This window comes from Salvelinus namaycush, chromosome 30 (assembly GCF_016432855.1).
Source record: "Salvelinus namaycush isolate Seneca chromosome 30, SaNama_1.0, whole genome shotgun sequence".
Taxonomy (NCBI): domain Eukaryota; kingdom Metazoa; phylum Chordata; class Actinopteri; order Salmoniformes; family Salmonidae; genus Salvelinus; species Salvelinus namaycush.
This window is the reverse complement of record NC_052336.1, coordinates 23,901,391-23,922,170: the sequence shown is the minus strand read 5'-3', so window position 1 is coordinate 23,922,170 and position 20,780 is coordinate 23,901,391. Positions and strand designations below refer to the sequence as shown.

Genomic DNA, 20,780 nt, shown 5'->3' with positions numbered 1-20,780 from the left:
CGTTCATTATTAGTTTTTGTTATGCATGAGTAGGATGGCTCACTGTTCGATGTTGGAAATTCCTTTCTAAGTTTGCCCACTTTGCCAATGAAGTAATCATTCAAATAATTGGCAACATCAAATGGTTTTGTGATAAATAAGCCATCTGATTCGATGAAAGATGGAATTGAATTTGTCTTTCTGCCCATAATTTAATTTAAAGTACAGATTTTTTTCCCCCCATCATTCTTTATATAATTGATCTTGGCTTCATAACTTAACAGTGCTTGAGAAAATCTGCAAGGAAGAATGGGAGAAAATCCCCGAATCCAGATATGCAAAGCTGATACAGACATACCCAAGATGACTCAAATCTGTCATCACTGCCAAAGGTGCATCTATAAAGAATTGTCTCAGTGGTGTGAAGACTTGTGTAATTGAGATGTTTCTGAATTTATTTATTTTTTAAATTTGCACAAAATTTCTAAAACCATGTTTTCACTTTGTCATTATGGGGTAACGTGTGTAAAGGGGTGAGTTAAATTTTTTTTAATCCATTTTGAATTCAGACTGTAACAACAAAATGTGGAATAAGTCAAGGGGTATGAATAATTTTTGAAGGCACTGTATGTTGCATCACTTCTTCATCGTATTGCTGTCACAGAAATGCAGGGCTCTGAAATGAACCAATGGGAATTTTTATGTGAGCAGGTAGTTAATAACAGAACACCCTCTACTTGGTGCAACATGTGAATAATTGCTCAAAGACAAAACCACTGACTTTTATAGCCAGACACACGGTTATAAGGTTTTATTTTGCTTGTCAGGGAGATTTATTCTGGTCATTCATTGTGACAGACATTTTGAGTCCTCCTAAATCATCGAGGACCTTAGATATCAAGCTTTAAATTATTTATACATTTTAATATGTGATTAATAGTGTTAATTACGACACTATTCAGTATACAGAGATTCAATTTTTATTAGCTTCCAATTACATTCTGCTCTTAGTTCTACCATAGTTCTTGGGATACTGTCTGGAACCCTATGGCTAGGGTTCCAAAATTGGAGCTTTGTCAGTTTCATATCACCAGCAAAAAATATATACACCAAATGGCCTGTGAGGAGTGCTACCCGAACAAGCATAACAGAGTATAAAAAAAACTGAAGTTGGGAAAACAGGAAAAAGGTATCCTGCACGTTTTCAAGTTAAAAGTCTCTATTACTCCTCAGCTGAGTTCACATTTAGGTCGCAAATGTTGTGGATTTGTTTGCCGGCACAAGTCTAGACAGCATTAGCTGTATTATGCCTACAACAGTGAAGTTTCAGTCCGCTAGGTGCATCTCTACAGCATGGGCATATCTCTGGGTGAAGACATCCCCATGCATGCATCTTATCAAAATATGACTAATTCAGTAGTACACCATCCCATTCTCTGGGCTCTGGCTGCAATCATAACCAGTCGTATCTACCAGGAATAATGAATCATAACCAGTAGTATCTACCAGGAATAATGGATCATAACCAGTAGTATCTACCAGGAATAATGAATCATAACCAGTAGTATCTACCAGGAATAATGGTTCATAACCAGTAGTATCTACCAGGATACATAACCAGTAGTATCTACCAGGAATAATGAAACATAACCCGTAGTATCTACCAGGAATAATGAATCATAACCAGTAGTATCTACCAGGAATAATGAAACATAACCAGTAGTATCTACCGGGAATAATGAATCATAACCAGTAGTATCTACCAGGAATAATGGATCATAACCCGTAGTATCTACCAGGAATAATGGTTCATAACCAGTAGTATCTACCAGGAATAATGAATCATAACCAGTAGTATCTACCAGGAATAATGAATCAAAACCAGTCATATATACCAGGAATAATGGTTCATAACCAGTAGTATCTACCAGGAATAATGAATCATAACCAGTAGTATCCACCAGGAATAATGAAACATAACCAGTAGTATCTACCAGGAATAATGGATCATAACCCGTAGTATCTACCAGGAATAATGGTTCATAACCAGTAGTATCTACCAGGAATAATGAATCATAACCAGTAGTATCTACCAGGAATAATGGATCATAACCCGTAGTATCTACCAGGAATAATGAATCATAACCAGTAGTATCTACCAGGAATAATGAATCATAACCAGTCATATATACCAGGAATAATGGTTCATAACCAGTAGTATCTACCAGGAATAATGAATCATAACCAGTAGTATCCACCAGGAATAATGAAACATAACCAGTAGTATCTACCAGGAATAATGAATCATAACTAGTAGTATCTACCAGGAATAATGAAACATAACCAGTAGTATCTACCAGGAATAATGAATCATAACCAGTAGTATCTACCAGGAATAATGAATCATAACCAGTAGTATCTACCAGGAATAATGGTTCATAACCAGTCGTATCTACCAGGAATAATGAATCATAACCAGTCGTATCTACCAGGAATAATGGTTCATAACCAGTCGTATCTACCAGGAATAATGGTTCATAACCAGTCGTATCTACCAGGAATAATGAATCAAAACCAGTAGTATATACCAGGAATAATGGTTCATAACAAGTAGTATCCACCAGGAATAATGAATCATAACAAGTAGTATCTACCAAGAATAATGAATCATAACCGGTAGTATCTACCAGGAATAATGAACCATAACCGGTAGTATCTACCAGGAATAATGAATCATAACCGGTAGTATTTACCAGGAATAATGAAACATAACCAGTAGTATCTACCAGGAATAATGAAACATAACCAGTAGTATCTACCAGGAATAATGGTTCATAACCAGTAGTATCTACCAGGAATAATGAAACATAACCAGTAGTATCTACCAGGAATAATGAAACATAACCAGTAGTATCTACCAGGAATAATGGTTCATAACCAGTCGTATCTACCAGGAATAATGAAACATAACCAGTAGTATCTACCAGGAATAATGAAACATAACCAGTAGTATCTACCAGGAATAATGAAACAGAAGAATAATAGATGTTTGGTGAGTCTATGAATTAGGTATGACCACTGGAGTCTTTATACCTCCAAATCTATTTTTATAGAATATTTTGGAGATTTATTTCATCACTCAAAATCTTACCAAAGTGTATTCTGTAGGAGGGGTTGATATGAATTAAAAATAATTTGACCTGATTTATATAAATCGGGTCATGAACATATGGACTTTGAAAAGAACAAGGGAGAGGTTAAACAGAGGCTAAGTCTGGCATAAAATGATTCCCACACTTTACATTAACTCTGTTGCATTGGTTTTAGGTAGTCTCCGTATAGGCTATTCCCTCGATTCCCAAAATTGTTATTCGGCTGTACCAATAGGAGAACCCTTTTTGGTTCCAGGTAGAAAGAACCCTTTTAGGTTCGAGATACACTCTTAAAAAAAGGTGCTACGTGCACACACGTTCCTTTTTAATTTAGTAGACACAATTATTCCTACAGATTTGCAGTCCCTACAGCTGTGTATTGCCCATTCAATGATCAAACCCCAACGGTGGTATTATTAGATGTCTGTTCTAACCAACTGAGCTACCTCTCCCCTAAGCAAGTGTAAAAACCTGGAGGACAGAACAGCTAGGTCTAAAGAAGAGTAAAGGTCAGTGAAGCCCAGCAGAGCTGCAGAGGCTGAGGGCCAGTACATATCAAGTGAATTAAAACTGATGTGTGACCTTCACAAAAACACATCAGAGCACAACAGTAAAGGAGAGCTCTAATCTCCCAGGTATCCGCTGGGTAGCCTAGCTACTGTGGCAGTAGGCAAAAAGGGCCAATGTGAATTTTAAGAACAGTGAAATCAATAGTCAAATCATGACTTAATTCTGACTTCCTATGGCATAAACCAGAGTACAATAATCAAGTATTTAAGGTAAAAGAGAAAGACACAAGAACACGAGTCAGTCAGCTAGATAAGCAAAACAGGTGTTGAGTGAAGACGCTGATCATCTTTTGAGGGCCTCCTTAATAATATTTGCTGGAGTACATTGAGACTTCCTAAACTAGAAGAAACACACAAGTGCATTTAACAAAGGAGAGCAGGTATCAGGGGAGCAGAAAGCTGGTGGGCATAACATTGGCTTAGTGTACTTTATTGCCCAACAACAGCCTTTCGATAATTCACTGAAAACAAGTTTTTAAAAGAAAAAAGGTTATGTAACTGTTCTGGCGCTAAATTGATCTGTCACTCTGAAACTAAAACAGCATGCTTGTTGAGGAGGGGGTTATCATTGTTGGTGCAGACTGACTACAAAGAGAATGTATCGCCAGCAAAAAAGGTGACTGTAATTGTAACATTTGTCTGGATGCCATTTTTCTATCTTTTGAAAATGCTATACCTATGCTATTTTAGGAGCTGGATGCATGCTCTGACTGTGCATGACTTATGGGGAATAACTAGCTAGCTAAACATTCAGTAAATGACTCACTCAAGTATCAGCTAAATAACGTGATAACCATTCATATTAAGCCTCTTCACGCATTATTCTAGTTGTACGGTAGCTGACTACTCAACTCCGCGATTTACCATGAAGATGAGCGGCGACTAGTATGGGAAGCTCCTGCCTGTTCCTCTCTTTGGATTGGTGGATAAAACTTTTTTTAATATTCGATGTAGGATGTTGACGTCAACTGTCTGTATTCAATGGAGAGAGATACTATGCTACTAGCCTCATGTCATGAATATGCATAGCCATCGAGATAACACCGATATGAAGTGTTTTTTCTCAAAGTTGCCGGGATGTTACACTCGTAACAACCTAAGCATTGCAAAACTTCTATTAGATCAAATAAACCTCACGTAGCAAATAAGCGATTACATTTTCTGTTGACCAAATTCGACACTCTCATTGAACTCCATACAAAACTCCTCGCTTGGTGAGCGAAATAAATGAAATAACGCCACCTGCTGAGGAAGATTTTGGGCCCAGTTATCCTTTTCGTTTCAGATCTTCGTCTTTAATTGGATTCCATGAAAATATGATACCTAGCATTGTGGTGAGTAGTGATAGGTTATTTTTCTGAGCTTGAACTATTATTAATCATTAGTTATAAAAGAGACATGAAGGGTGCCACAATGAAGCTTGGGAGGGGCTGAATGCAGGGAAAATGGTCACATGTAGCAGTACTGATAAGGGGAGGAACCGTTTAAGGCCCATATCACTCAGCTCCCTGCCTAGCAATAATGATGCAATGTTTAGCAATAAGGAGGAGACTCCACCCAAGTGGTGTGTATACTACCACTGGTGAAACCATGTCTTTGTCTAATGCAGCTTTAATGACCCTCTGGGAAGAATAAACTTGGTTAAAGCTTTCATAGTGTCCGTTGAGTTTGTACTCAGTAGTATCTACCAGGAATAATGAAACATAACCAGTAGTATCTACCAGGAATAATGAAACATAACCAGTAGTATCTACCAGGAATAATGAAACAGAAGAATAATAGATGTTTGGTGAATCTATGAATTAGGTATGACCACTGGAGTCTTTATACCTCCAAATCTATTTTTATAGAATATTTTGGAGATTTATTTCATCACTCAAAATCTTACCAAAGCATATTCTGTAGGAGGGGTTGATATGAATTAAAAATAATTTGACCTGATTTATATAAATCGGGTCATGAACATGTGGACTTTGAAAAGAACAAGGGAGAGGTTAAACAGAGGCTAAGTCTGGCATAAAATGATTCCCACACTTTACATTAACTCTGTTGCATTGGTTTTAGGTAGTCTCCGTATAGGCTATTCCCTCCATCGTGACACTGCTGCACAGTTGAAGAGCTTGTGATCTTCATGCAGCACAACAGCACCATGCGCCTTCGGAAAAGCACCCCTCCGCTTCAGAAGATGGCCTTCCGGAAGCATGCAGTCATAAAGTCATTATACCCTAAAGTAGGCCTATTTGCCTATTAGCCAAATAAAGTGCAGAGCATGCATGATGCGTGCAACTCGTCATCCAAACATACTTGAACATTAAATTAATCCTTCATTCAGTTCAGTCAGTCAGCATGTCATCCATTCAGTCATTTGTCTGAGTTGCAATAGGAACTAAACGAATCTAAATTCTCCAAAGTTATTTAGCCAATCACTTTAAAAATGCAATGTTTAATTTAGGCTTATCCAAATAGGCCTTCAACTTGTAGGCATTGCAATTTAGGCTATCATTTTTGGTACTGGTGTCTTGAGGAATAATTTTAGAACTCTATTTGTGTTTTATAAATGTGAATATTATAGGGCTCCTCCTTAAAAAGAGACCCTAGCTCACAGGCCTCTAAATACATTTTAAACAAAATAGTTGAAGAAGCACGTGCAATGGCTGATAGGGAAAACAGATCTGGCAATATTTAAAGTCATTTATTAGACGCCCTTAACCAGAGCGATTTACAGGGGCAATTGGGATTAAGTGCCTTGCTCAAAGGCACATAGGCAGATTTTTCACATTGGGGATTTGAACCAGCAAACTTTTGGACACTGGCCCAACGCTCTTAAACACTAGGCTACATGACACCCAATAGAAATTGACTATAGATAGTCTTGACCATTTGGGACCCCTTGGCTATTTTGCTCAGGACAGGTTATAGCCTAGACTTAATCAATATTTAGTTTTGTCTCATTTATTGATATGGATATAGCCTCTGTGTGATGGGGTTCTGCAATGCAAATGGATATAACAAGCCTACATACAGAGTGGAGTTCACTCTGGGCCAAAATGCCTAATATAAGGCCTAGAATCCGTGCTCCCAAATATTGTAAAAAGTGTGATTCATTAGGTTACATGATCACCACAATGCCCCATGTGGCTGTAAAAATAAATGAAGCAATTCTATGGCCATTAAATAACAGACAACAGTATGGCATATTTGGATAGCGGAATAGGCCTAGCCTAAATCATATTTACTTTCTATTTTGCAGCTCACGCAGTTATTCTTGACAAGGCTCTTCTGTGTCTTTATCATTCTCACACAAGTCATTTGTTGAAGGTCCAAGCCTATACTACATCATCTACTGGTACAGTGGCAACCCGTCATTCAGGGGAGGTTGGGCAGAGCCCCACCTGTTTTGAGCCACACATTTTTAGCAAGAAGAAAATGTATATCACATATCAATTTGCAAACAATGTAAAAATATATATATAATTGAGTTAGATAAGGACGCATACACACATGGTCTCTTTTTTGGTCTCTTGAGTAAGGCAGCGCCAAAATGCAGGTGTTTCAGCCTAGCTCAGTGTGGCTTTCTATGGTGGTGTGGCAAGCCAGCAGAAATTACGGAGCGTTGTGTCGTGATTGGCTCAGTGTTCTGTCACTCATGGGGACACTACGTCACCGCCAAGTCTAAAGGTGGAGCTAGAAAATTCTAGCCCCTTGGGTGCTGCCATAGAGTTACATTAGAAGTGCCCATCTAAGAAGGCTCAAGGTCATTGGCCACAGATAAAAGGACATCAAATCACGTACAGTAGCTTTGATTATACTGATCATGTCAACATCATACTTTCAAAATCTTAGCTAGCAGTCATCATCATGAATCAAGTCGACAATCTACTGGCAAATCCTTTTTAATCTTTGTCATATGAAGAGAAATTATAGATAAAATGTATCGTGCTCATCGGCCACTGGACATAAAAATGACGCAACAAGATGGAAATCGCAAATTCAACAATGAGTGGTTTGGAAGGAATAAGTGACAGTGGCTAACTGCAAGCATTGCAAAGCAATCACTAGCCTGCTATTCAGTGGAGTGGCTGTGTGGTCCAAAATCTGGGATTAAGGGGCTTTTTTCCAAGTTTAAAATTATAAACATTCAACATTGGCCATGCTGTCAATGAAGCATGATTTGTGCCGTGCTCAAAACTACTGTTAACTCGGAACTGCGTAAACTTCAGTGAGTTCAAGACAAGTCGACTTTTCCCGACCGGGAAAATACATTTCGAACGGTCATCCACCTCAGAATTGTAAATCCGGCCACTTTCTAGAGCTACAACCTGAAGATCAATGACGTCATCATGATTCAACCTTGTTTTTTTCCCAAGTTTCCAGTTGTTTTGAAAGCACCATAAATCCAGAGGATGCCAGACTTTGATGACAAAATTTGCCCACGAATGACCTACAAACAAGCAAGATTTCTGGCTCTCACAGACCTGTAACTTCTTCTTTAAGAGGCTCCTCTGTCCTCCAATCGTTACCTGTATTAATGGCACCTGTTTGAACTTGTTATCAGTATAAAAGACACCGGTCCACAACCTCAAACAGTCACACTCCAAACTCCACTATGGCCAAGACCAAAGAGCTGTCAAAGGACACCAGAAACAAAATTGTAGACCTGCACCAGGCTGGGAAGACTGAATCTGCAATAGGTAAGCAGCTTGGTTTGAAGAAATCAACTGTGGGAGCAATTATTAGGAAATGGAAGACATACAAGACCACTGATAATCTCCCTCGATCTGGAGCTCCACGCAAGATCTCACCGCGTGGGGTCAAAATGATCACAAGAACGGTGAGAAAAAATCCCAGAACCACACGGGGGGACCTGCAGAGAGCTGGGACCAAAGTAACAAAGCCTACCATCAGCAAGGGCATTGAAGATGAAACGTGGCTGGGTCTTTCAGCATGACAATGATCCCAAACACACCGCCCGGGCAACGAAGGAGTGGCTTCGTAAGAAGCATTTCAAGGTCCTGGAGTGGCCTAGCCAGTCTCCAGATCTCAACCCCATAGAAAATCTTTGGAGGGAGTTGAAAGTCCGTGTTGCCCAGCAACAGCCCCAAAACATCACTGCTCTAGAGGAGATCTGCATGGAGGAATGGGCCAAAATACCAGCAACAGTGTGTGAAAACCTTGTGAAGACTTACAGAAAACGTTTGACCTCTCTCATTGCCAACAAAGGGTATATAACAAAGTATTGAGATAAACTTTTGTTATTGACCAAATACTTATTCTCCACCATAATTTGCAAATGAATTAATAAAAAATCCTACAATGTGATTTTCTGGATTTTTTCTTTCTCATTTTGTCTGTCATAGTTGAAGTGTACCTATGATGAAAATTACAGGCCTCTCTCATCTTTTTAAGTGGGAGAACTTGCACAATTGGTGGCTGACTAAATACTTTTTTGCCCCACTGTAATTGAGGTAATATGTACATGTAGGTAGAGTTATTAAAGGGATTATGCATAGATGATAACAACAGAGTAGCATCAATGTAAAAGAGGGCCCCACTCTTTTACACCGATGGGGCAATGCAAATAGTCTGGGTAGCCATTTGATTAGATGTTGAGGAGTCTTATGGTTTGGGGGTAGAAGCTGTTTAGAAGCCTCTTGGACATAGACTTGGCGCTCCAGTACCGCTTGCCATGTGGTAGCAGAGAGAACAGTCTATGACTAGGGTGACTGGAGTCTTTGACAATTTTTAGGGCCTTCATCTGACACCGCCTGGTTTAGAGGTCCTGGATGGCAGGAAGCTTAGCCCCAGTGATGTACTGGGCAGTACGCAATACCCTCTGTAGTGCCTTGCGGTCGGAGGCCGAGCAGTTGCCATACCAGGCAGTGATGCAACCAGTCAGGAGGCTCTCGATGGTGCAGCTGTATAACCTTTTGAGGATCTGAGGACCCATGCCAAATCTTTTCAGTCTCCTGCAGGGGAATAGGTTTTGTCGTGCCCTCTTCATAACTATCTTGGTGTGCTTGGCCCATGTTAGTTTGTTGGTGATGTGGACACCAAAGAACTTGAAGCTCTCACCCTGCTCCACTACAGCCCCAGTCAATGAGAACGGGGGCGTGCTCGGTCCTCCTTTTCCTGTAGTCCACAATCATCTCCTTTGTCTTGATCGCGTTGCGGGAGAGGTTGTTGTCCTGGCACCACACAGCCAGGTCTCTGACCTCCTCCCTATAGGCTGTCTCGTTGTGATCAGGCCTACCACTGTGTCATCGGCAAACTTAATGATGGTGTTGGAGTCATGCCTGGGTGTGTAGTCATGAATGAACTGTAGAAGGCCAGCATCCCGGAGTCGCCTCTTCACTGTTGACGTTGAGACTGGTGTTTTGCAGGTACTATTTAATGAAGCTGCCAGTTAAGTACTTGAGAGGCATCTGTTTCTCAAACTAGACACTCTAGTGTACTTGTCCTCTTGCTCAGTTGTGCACTGGGGCCTCCCACACCTCTTTCTATTCTGGTTAGAGACAGTTTGCGCTGTTCTGTGAAGGGAGTAGTACACAGTGTTTTACGAGATCTTCAGTTTCTTGCCAATTTCTCGCATGGAATAGCCTTCATTTCTCAGAACAAGAATAGACTGATGAGTTTCAGAAGAAAGTTATTTGTTTCTAACCATTTTGAGCCTGTAATCAAACCTACAAATGCTGATGCTCCAGATACTCAACTAGTCTAAAGAAGGCCAGTTGTATTCCTTCTTTAATCAGCACACCAGTTTTCAGCTGTGCCAACATAATTGCAAAAGGGTTTTCGAATGATCAATTAGCCTTTTAAATTGATAAACTTGGATTAGCTAACACAACGTGCCATCACAGGAGTGATGGTTGCTGATAATGGGCCTCTATACGCCTATGTAGATATTCAATAATAAATCCTCCGCTTCCAACTACAATAGTCATTTACAACATTAACAATGTCTACACTGTATTTCTGATCAATTTGATGTTATTTTAATGGACAAAACTTTTATTTTCTTTCAAAAACAAGGACATTTCTATGTGACCCCAAACTTTTGAACGGTAGTGTATATGTAATTGTTTCTGCACCGGTACCTTTCTGCGTTGTGTTCTGGTGAGGTGTAGGTGGAAAGGAAGGCTCTGGACAAAATTCTGCCGGTTGTCGCTCTTTTAATGATTGCATGGAATGGATACAAATGCAAGGCAAACTTTAATGCCACCGTCTCGACTCTCATACACCAGTATATTTGCCTAATAAAAGACAAAAGGCAGTGCAGAATTCCAGTGAGAAAATCGTCAGAAAACTCACGCTGTCTGTACCTGAAAGAGACCCTCACCCGCAACCAAAGCTAACGGTAGCTGGGCTAGCCTTGCAAAGTTGCAATCAAAGTTACATTTGAAAATAATCCCCATTCACGCTAATCTATATTCCTACAAACAGCAGTGCAACAACACTAAATCAATGATGAAATAATTTTTGCTTGTCTTTGTGCATTTGTGAACATCTGCATTCAAAAGACCGGAGCATACATAAACACATACCTGTCCTCATCACGCTTTGAGCAAACTGAGGAGTAAAAGCATGGCTCCCGTTGATGACATCACAACATTAACACAATTTAGAAAATAAATACACTAAAATAGTGAACTCTTGAAAGTAGTGTAATACATCTCAAAATATCCTTAAAATAATACATCAAAATAAACATGAGGGATTTTCGCTGAAATACATAAAGTATATTTTACACCTGTTACACATATATTTTTTATATTCTGATTTTTCAGTCACCGATCTCGTAAAACGCCCCCATACAGAAGACGCCTTCCACCAATGACTCTTATGTGTAATGTAATGGAACAAATAGTAATGATCAAGGACAAGGTTTAGGGTAGGGATGTCTCAAGGATCCCAGATAGCACGAACCATAGCCTCTCTCTGGGCTACGTCAGTGTTGCAGCCCTTAGCCATGGTATACTGGCCATATACCACACCCCCCTTGGGCCTTATTGATTAAATATACAATGGGTGGGTCTAATCCTGAAAGCTGATTGGTTAAAACCACATTTCAGCCAGTGTCTATTCCACAAATTACCACTGGCTAAATCTATAACATTAAAATGCCTATTTACTCTGTTCCATCTGATTGCGCAATCCACTGTCTTATCAGCCCAGCCAGGCAATTTATAAACTTGATCTCCACAATCAAAAAACCATCTAGACATTATCTCACATTTTGTCACGATCGTCTTCTTGTGAGAAAGTGGACCAAGGCGCAGCGTTTGCAAAATACATCTCCTTTTATTTTAGAAGAGAGAAAAAACAAGAAACTAACAACTATACACAAACTAACAAAATAACAAACTGACGACCGTGACGCTATACAGACAAATAGTGCTGACACAAACACTACACATAGACAATTACCCACAAACAGCTAAAGCCTATGGCTGCCTTAAATATGGCTCCCAATCAGAGACAACAATAACCAGCTGTCTCTGATTGAGAACCAATTCAGGCAACCATAGACTTTCCTAGACACCTACACTGAACACTAACCCATCTACTCTACTTAACCCCCTAAACCATACAACACCCTAGACAATACAAAAACACACAAACTTCCCCATGTCACACCCTGACCTAACTAAAATAATAATGAAAACAAAGATAACTAAGGCCAGGGTGTGACACATTTCTTTTAAACTAACATTTAGTTTTCAACAGCGGGGATTTGTATAAACCTTGCTGTCTGGCTCTCTGGCATTTGCAACATTGTTTCAATATTCAAATTCGATCTCCAGCTGTTCCATAGTAATGAACCTGTCATGAGTAGGGACGAGACAGACAGGCAGGCAGTGTTTCTCAGTCAGTCGAAATCATGAATCAGCTGGCATCATTATTATGGGTATAAACAAAGAAATATCAATTGAAAAAAGGTTTTTAAAAAGAAAGTGCAGCTAGTTTACAGGTTTTCCACTTTCAGTTTGAAGTGATTGTGTTAGCTGTGTTGTTGGCAAGCTCCTCTGAACAACAGGGTCCTGACTAGTGAGCACATTTTCTATGCCAGATGAAATTGAGCCTCATTAGCTCATTTTTATGGATGTATCCAAATAAATGTCACTGGAAAACAGCTTAAACAAATGCAAACGTAGCTACTTTGCTGTTATTCTGGCTGCAATTTTTGACGTGACTGTGAGTTAGCCGTAGTTGGCTAGCTAGCAAGCAAGGGATAAGAACGTTGGCAACCAGTATGGCAACGGAACATTTAGAACGACTGGGTCGCGTCCATAGCTACAGAACAAAAAGACTGAACGACTGGGACGCTTTCTCTGGCAACCGAACCGACAGAACGAAATACCAGCCGGCTTGGGTAACAACCCTAGATTTGTGTTGGGACTATATCTTGTGGAAGGATGTAATAGTATTAATAAATTCATAAAAATAAAGTTTTTAATGAAAATATGTCAGTCATTATTTGAATATGTTGGTAACACATTGTATAAAAGTGATAATGCCCTCAATGCCGGTGTTTGACGAATATATCCTCTAAACACCGGCTTCGAAGGCATTATCACTTAAATATGCCGCCACATTGCCTAACTGTTTTCAGTTGTGCAGACAAGCTAGCGGCATAGCCTAACTAGCCTGTTAGTTATAGTTGTCTCATGATGGGATATGTCTGTTCAGGTGCACGTACAGTCTCAGAGTGATAAGCAGGCGGAGACGTTCACAAATGGCTTTCTGAAGAACAGTTTACCGGGTATGAGCGAGAAGGAAATAGGCGACTTCATGCATCGCGAGGCTGTGGTTCTAAAGTATGCTAAAAAGGAGAAGACAAAGAGAGCCAAGGGTCTCAATGCAAAACAGGTCTTTCAGCTGAAACCAGAGCATCAAAAGTTGTTCATACTTTGTCCTTGTAGTAGGACTAAATATGTTGTTTAACATCTACTGCTCTGTCATGTAAGAGGTTTACATAAGGCTTTTTCTTTTTACACGGTTATTATATTTTATCCCTGTAGATATGAGCTTTTCTTGCCATTGGATGAGCTATGGAAACAGTATGTCAGAGATCTGATTGAAACCAGAGGTAAGAATTGCATTGTATTTGGCTCATGTAAGACAAAGCTTTTTGTATGTTCTGCCTTTTGTTTGGCTAGAATGTTAGATCCAAATTAAATGATATCTATGTTGAAGCAACCCACAGACAATTCAGCAGAGGCTTTTGAAGGCTGATTTACATGGTGCCATTCTTAAATAAATAAAATAAAAGTATTTCACCATTATTTAACCAGGTAAGCTAGTTGAGAACAAGTTCTCATTTACAACTGCAATCTGGCAAAGATAAAGCAAAGCAGTGCGACACAAACAACAACACAGAGTTACACATGAAATAAACAAGCGTACAGTCAATAACACAATAGAAAAAAGAACGTCTATATACAGTGTGTGAAAATGGCGTAAGGAGGTAAGGCAATAAATAGGCCATAGTGGCGAAGTAATTACAAGTGATAGATGTGCAGATGATGATGTGCAAGTAGAAATACTGGTGTGCAAAAGAGCAGAAAAGTAAATAAAACAATATGGGATGAGGTAGGTAGATTGGATGGGCAATTTACAGATGGGCTATGTACAGCTGCAGCGATCGGTTAGCTGCTCAGATAGCTGATGTTTAAAGTTAGTGACGGAAATATAAGTCTCCAGCTTCAGTGATTTTTGCAATTCGTTCCAGTCATTGGCAAGGAGGAGGTGTTGGCTTTGGGGATGACAAGTGAGATATACCTGCTGGAACGCGTGCTACGGGTGGGTGTTGTTATCGTGACCAGTGAGCTGAGATAAGGTGGGGCTTTACCTAGCAAAGACTTATAGATGACCTGGAGCCAGTGGGTCTGGCGACGAATATGTGTGAGGGCCAGCCGACGAAAGCATACAGGTCGCAGTGGTGGGTGGTGTATGGGGCTTTGGTGACAAAACGGATAGCACAGTGATAGACTGCAGAGTAGAGTGTTCGCCGAAGTCGAGGATCGGTAGGATAATCAGTTTTACGAGGGTATGTTTGGCGGTGTGAGTGAAGGAGGCTTTGTTGCGAAATAGGAAGCCAATTCTAGATTTCATTTTGGATTGGAGATGTTTAATATGAGTCTGGAAGGAGAGTTTACAGTCTAGCCAGACACCTAGGTATTTGTAGTTGTCCACATATTCTAAGTCGGAACCGTCCAGAGTAGTGATGCTAGTCGGGCGGATGGGTGTGGGTAGAGAACGGTTGAAAAGCATGCATTTAGTTTTACTAGCGTTTAAGAGCAGTTGGAGGCCACGGAAGGAGTGTTGTATGGCATTGAAGCTCGTTTGGAGGTTGGTTAACACAGTGTCCAAAGAAGGGCCAGATGTATACAGAATGGTGTCGTCTGTGTAGAGGTAGATCAGGGAATCACCCGCAGCAAGAGCAACATCGTTGATATAGACACAGAAAAGAGTCGGCCCGAGAATTGAACACTGTGGTACCCCCATAGAGAATGCCAGAGGTCCGGACAACAGGCCCTCCGATTTAACACACTGAACTCTATCTGATAAGTAGTTGGTGAACCAGGCAAGGCAGTCATTTGAGAAACCAATGCTGTTGAGTCTGCCGATGAGAATGTGGTGATTGACAGAGTCGAAAGCCTTAGCCAGGTCGATGAAGACGGCTGCACAGTACTGTCTTTTATCGATGGCGGTTATGATATCGTTTAGTACCTTGAGCGTGGCTGAGGTGCACCCGTGACCAGCTCAGAAACCGGATTGCACAGCGGAGAAGGTACGGTGGGATTCGAAATGGTCAGTGATCTGTTTATTGACTTGGCTTTCAAAGACTTTAGAAAGGCAGGGCAGGATGGATATAGTTCTGTAACAGTTTGGGTCTAGAGGGTCACCCTCTTTGAAGAGGGGGATGACCGCGGCAGCTTTCCAATCTTTAGGGATCTCGGACGATACGAAAGAGAGGTTGAACAGACTGGTAATAGAGGTTGCAACAACGCCGGTGGATAATTTTAGAAAGAGAGGGTCCAGGTTGTCTAGCCCAGCTGATTTGTACGGGTCCAGGTTGTGCAGCTCTTTCAGAACATCTGCTATCTGGATTTGGGTGAAGGAGAAGCTGGGGAGGCTTGGGTACGTTGCTGCAGGGGGTGCGTAGCCAGGAGGAAAGCATGGCCAGCCGTAGAGAAATGCTTATTGAAATTCTCGATTATCGGTGGTGACAGTGTTACCTAGCCTCAATGCAGTTGGCAGCTGGGAGGAGGTGCTCTTATTCTCCATGGACTTTACAGTGTCCTAAAACATTTTGGATTTAGAGCTACAGGACGCAAATTTCTGTTTGAAAAAGCTAGCCTTTGCTTTCCTGACTGACTGCGTGTATTGGTTCCTGACTTCCCTGAAAAGTTGCATATCGTGGGGACTATTCGATGCTAGTGCAGTCCGCCACGGGATGTTTTTGTGCTGGTCGAGGGCAGTCAGGTCTGGAGTGAACCAAGGGCTATATCTGTTCTTAGTTCTACATTTTTTGAAAGGGGCGTGCTTATTTAAGATGGTGAGGAAATTACTTTTAAAGAACGACCAGGCATCCTCGACTGATGGGAATAGGTCAATATCCTTCCAGGATACCCGGGCCAGGTCGATTAGAAAGGCCTGCTCGCAGAAGTGTTTTAGGGAGCGTTTGACAGTGATGAGGGGTGGTCGTTTGACCGCGGACCCATAGCGGATGCAGGCAATGAGGCAGTGATCGCTGAGATCCTGATTGAAAACAGCAGAGGTGTATTTGGATGGCAAGTTGGTCAGGATAACATCTATGAGGGTGCCCATGTTTACGGATTTAGGGTTGTACCTGGTGGGTGAGAGCTTGTTTATTTGGTCAAAACACTTTTGCTGTTACTGTCACTAATCTATGCCAATCTTCAGGACCTTAATTAGCACTTCTGTGGCACAATATACATAATCCTGTTGATGTAATCATCACCAATGTTTTTGCGTGTGTGAAACAGTGGCCAGGTCCAAATGCCCCTTGTATGTAGGCACCACAGGAATCCTAGTGCAGGAGATAAAACGTCTTCAAAATCATCACAAAGGAGGACAAACTGAAATGTTTGTACGCCACATTTCAGTAACTTTGTTTTGGTACCCGTTCAGTCTGCTGTTATTGAACTGTTTTTCAACTGCCAAACTGACATTCAATTTACTGTCTTATCTCTCCTTTTTCTGCAGTCATACCAAGCGAAACAGCGTGTTTTCCGTGAAGATTGATGGCTTTGTCTCCCATATCTACGGCAGCAAGTTTAAACTCCGCTCAAGCGAACAATCAGCAAAGGAATTTAAAGTTAAAGGAATCATAGACCTATGATGGTGTTGATGGAATACAGTACCGCCTGTGCAAATGACAATGATGAGTGACGACCTGACCTGCAACTGTAGGTGGAGAAATTAGACTGAACTCAGAGACTCAAAGTACAGAGAAGTAAACAGCTCCTGTCAGGATCTATAATAAGGACTCTCACCATCTTCAATTCTTATTTTCAAGTCATACGGGAACCTCAGCATCTGTTTTGGATGCAAGCCCTGTTCTATAGTATTTCGTACTGTGGCAAAGACAGGAGACCTGACAGACTCAAAGCAATCAAAAAATAGTTGTGATTAGAGAGCATTTGTGTTGGTATTTTCCTTTTTTGTAAACGTATCCATTGATGGGTCAATGATTTTACATAATTGTAAATACATTATGATCTGTCTTCAGTTTTGAGCAACACTGCCTATGTCCACAAGGTGGCACTAAATCAATCTGCTTCCTCAATGTATGTACAAAAAACGTATCTATCTCCTTGCATTTTTGTCAAATTACAGGTTACATTTTCTTGATTACATAGTTTGAAGTAACACAATGAGTTACGATATAATGATACTGCTATGTGGATGCTGAAAATGTGCCTGTCTTTGGTATAAAAGATGCTTAATTTCCCAGTCATTTGGGAATTTCCTAGTTGGCCAACATTTTCTGAGGAACCTGTTGTATATTGTTGGTTTGTCAATTGAAGTGACATAGGTACTGGTAACATTGCTGACCTGAATTTTTCAATTGGTAGTTGAGTTGCATTGACAAGTAGGTCTCTTTTATTGTTGGCTTTTGGATAGCTCATATTCATTTTTTTAATTAACCATGAGTGATTTTGTGAATAAGAAGTTTTTATGTTTTAACAATAATGAAAATAGAGTGAATAATTTTTTTTTTTAATCAATTTAAAAGACAGCATTTGCTGTCTGTTTTGTAAAATATTTTCACATTTTATTTCCCTATACATTTTCCCAGTAAAAAGCCTATCACTGTTCTAAGTAGTGTGCTGATGCATGAAATATTTCATTGATTGGGCAGGGGGGGGGTGTATGAGACAGACTGGAAGCGAAAAACTAAACGTCATCACTTCTTCACTGGGACTTCAAATATGCTTCCTGTTCTTTCTTTTCACAAGGTGTAAGGTCTTGGTATAAAGGGCTGGTGTATCAGTCCATACAATGCAACATGTACGTCTATGACCATGTTTGATGCTGCAAAAAGCATACATATAATTAAAACCCCGTATGTTTAATATTCAAGTCCAATGTTTCTTGCATGCACGTGCTATGTCGATTTGTACAGCCCTGGTGACTTGGCATTCTACGCTAAAGAATACCCATACTGCGACATATTCTTTTCCCTCATAAAAACCACAGGATGCACAGTAACCAGATTTCACAATAATTTATTTTTTACATCTGTATTCTTGTAAAGCGCAATGCTTGTTGGAAAGCTGTCGTCTTTGTCATGGTATAATGGTCAGTAATAGTATTCCTTGAAACAAACTGTACATTCATGTCGTGTTTTTTTCTACTGAAAAAAATACAACCTTATTAGCTGTAATAACTCTTAGCACCTAGTTCAATGATACACATCACAATTACATTGTTCACTCATTATTTTGGTGAGATGGAGATGGTTGTGTTTAAATGGCAAGTTTGTGCGTTGGCTTTTTTAATCTGCTTGTTCCATCATAGCGTGGCCTGAGAAGACACCCCTACTGAAGGAAATCCCTTATGATTGTTTAAATTGTGATGACATTACATTTTTCAGGCATTATTGCTTCCGCATCAGAAGTTGGTCTTCGTGTAGGCCAATATTTAAGTGTAATGCCCGAGAAGCGGTGTTAATATATTGGCACGTGCTGTTAGGCCTGAGACAAAGTCGAGGCAAACCGTGCCAATATTTTCTACAAAGACACCGGCTTCGACGGCTTTATTACCTTCATACAACAGGTTACCAACATATTAAAATAATGATTTACATATTTTCATTAAAAACTTTATTTTGATTAATTTATTCATAGTATTTATTTCTTCCACAATAAATAGTCCAAACACAAATCTAGGGTGGCTACCCAAGCTGGCTGGTCAATTGTTCTATCGGTTCGGGTGCCAGAGAAGCGACCCAGTCGTTCAGTCTTTTTGTTCTGTATCTATGGACGCGACCCAGTCCTTCGTTATAAATGTTCGATTGCCATACTGGCTGGCAATGTTCTTATCCCTTGCTTGCTAGCTAGCCAACTACGGCTAACTTACAGTCACATCACACATTGCAGACAGAATAACAGCAAAGTAGCTGCATTTGCATTTGTTAAAGCTGTTTTCTAGTGACATTTATTTGGATACATCCATAACAATGAGCTACAGAGGCGCAATTTCACCTGGCATAGAAAATGTACTCACTCGTCAGGATACTGTTGTTCAGAGGAGCTAGCCAACAACACAGCTACAGTAACACAATCACTTCAAACGGAAGCTGGAAAGACTGTAAACTAGCTGCACTTCATTTCGTTTGACCTTTTTTCAATTGACATTGTTTTGTATATATCCATAAAAATGATGCCAGCTGATTCATGATTTCGACTGGCTGAGAAACACTGCCTGCCTGTCTGTCTCGTCCAGACATGTTCCTTACTATGGGACAGCAGGAGATCGAATTTGAATATTGAAACAATGTTGCGAATGTCGGAGAGACAGACAGCAAGGTTTATATAAATCTCTGCTGCTGAAAACTAAATGTTAGTCTAAAAGAAATGTGAGATAATGTCTAGATGCTTTTTAGAGTGGAGATCAAGTTTATAAATTGACTGGCTGGGCAGATGAGACAGTGGATTGTGCGGTCAGATGGAACAGAGTAAACAGGCATAGATTTAGCGGTGGTAACTTGTGAAAAAGGCACCGGATGGAATGTGGTTTTAACCAATCAGCATTCAGGATTAGACCCACCCATTGTATAACCTAGTTTAAACAACATTCCATAAGAGTGATCAATCAAGAGAATACTTTCTCATACTACCTGAAACCTGATACTCTGTTTAAGAATATTTGTGGTTTTCCCTGGAGCGAAAATCTGATCAACATACAGCAACTATCATTTGTATTTTTCCATTCAATGCTTCTTGTCAATTATAGCAAGTACATTTTTTTGTTTTTCAGTTGCAACCATTATCTAGTATCACGAACCATCATAATTATATTCCTCTAATTTATAGCCATGTGGTTTATTTCCTATCGTTACATTGTTATTAATATTTCTGTCTAAAGCTGGAATCCTAAACTGTTACATAAATGTTTGAACCTATAAATTAATTATATACTTTGAACGGGGTATGGTAGTAGGCAGTGGTGTAAAGTATTTAAGTAAAACTAATTTAAAGTACTATTTAAATATTTTGGGGGGGTATCTGTACTTTACTTTACTATTTATATTTTTGCCAACTTTTACTCTTACTTACTACATTCCTAAAGAAAATAATATACTTTTACTCCATACATTTTCCCTGACACCCAAAAATGCTCGTTACATTTTGACAGGAAAATGGTCCAATTCACACACTTATCTAGAAAACATCACTGGTCATCCCTACTGCTTCTGATCAGTTAGACTCATTATACACAAATGCTTGTTTGTAAATTATGTCTGAGTGTTAGAGTGTGCTCCCGGCTATCCATCAATAAAAAATGTAATTACATTTTGCCATCTGGTTTGTTTAATATAAGGAATGAT

The 20,780-nt window shown here is 40.0% G+C and overlaps 1 pseudogene; it reads left to right on the top strand.

The window, feature by feature from the left end:
- Window positions 1-13,375: 13,375 nt before the first annotated feature.
- Window positions 13,376-17,066, top strand: LOC120025066 (annotated as a pseudogene).
- The last annotated feature ends 3,714 nt before the right edge of the window (window positions 17,067-20,780 follow it).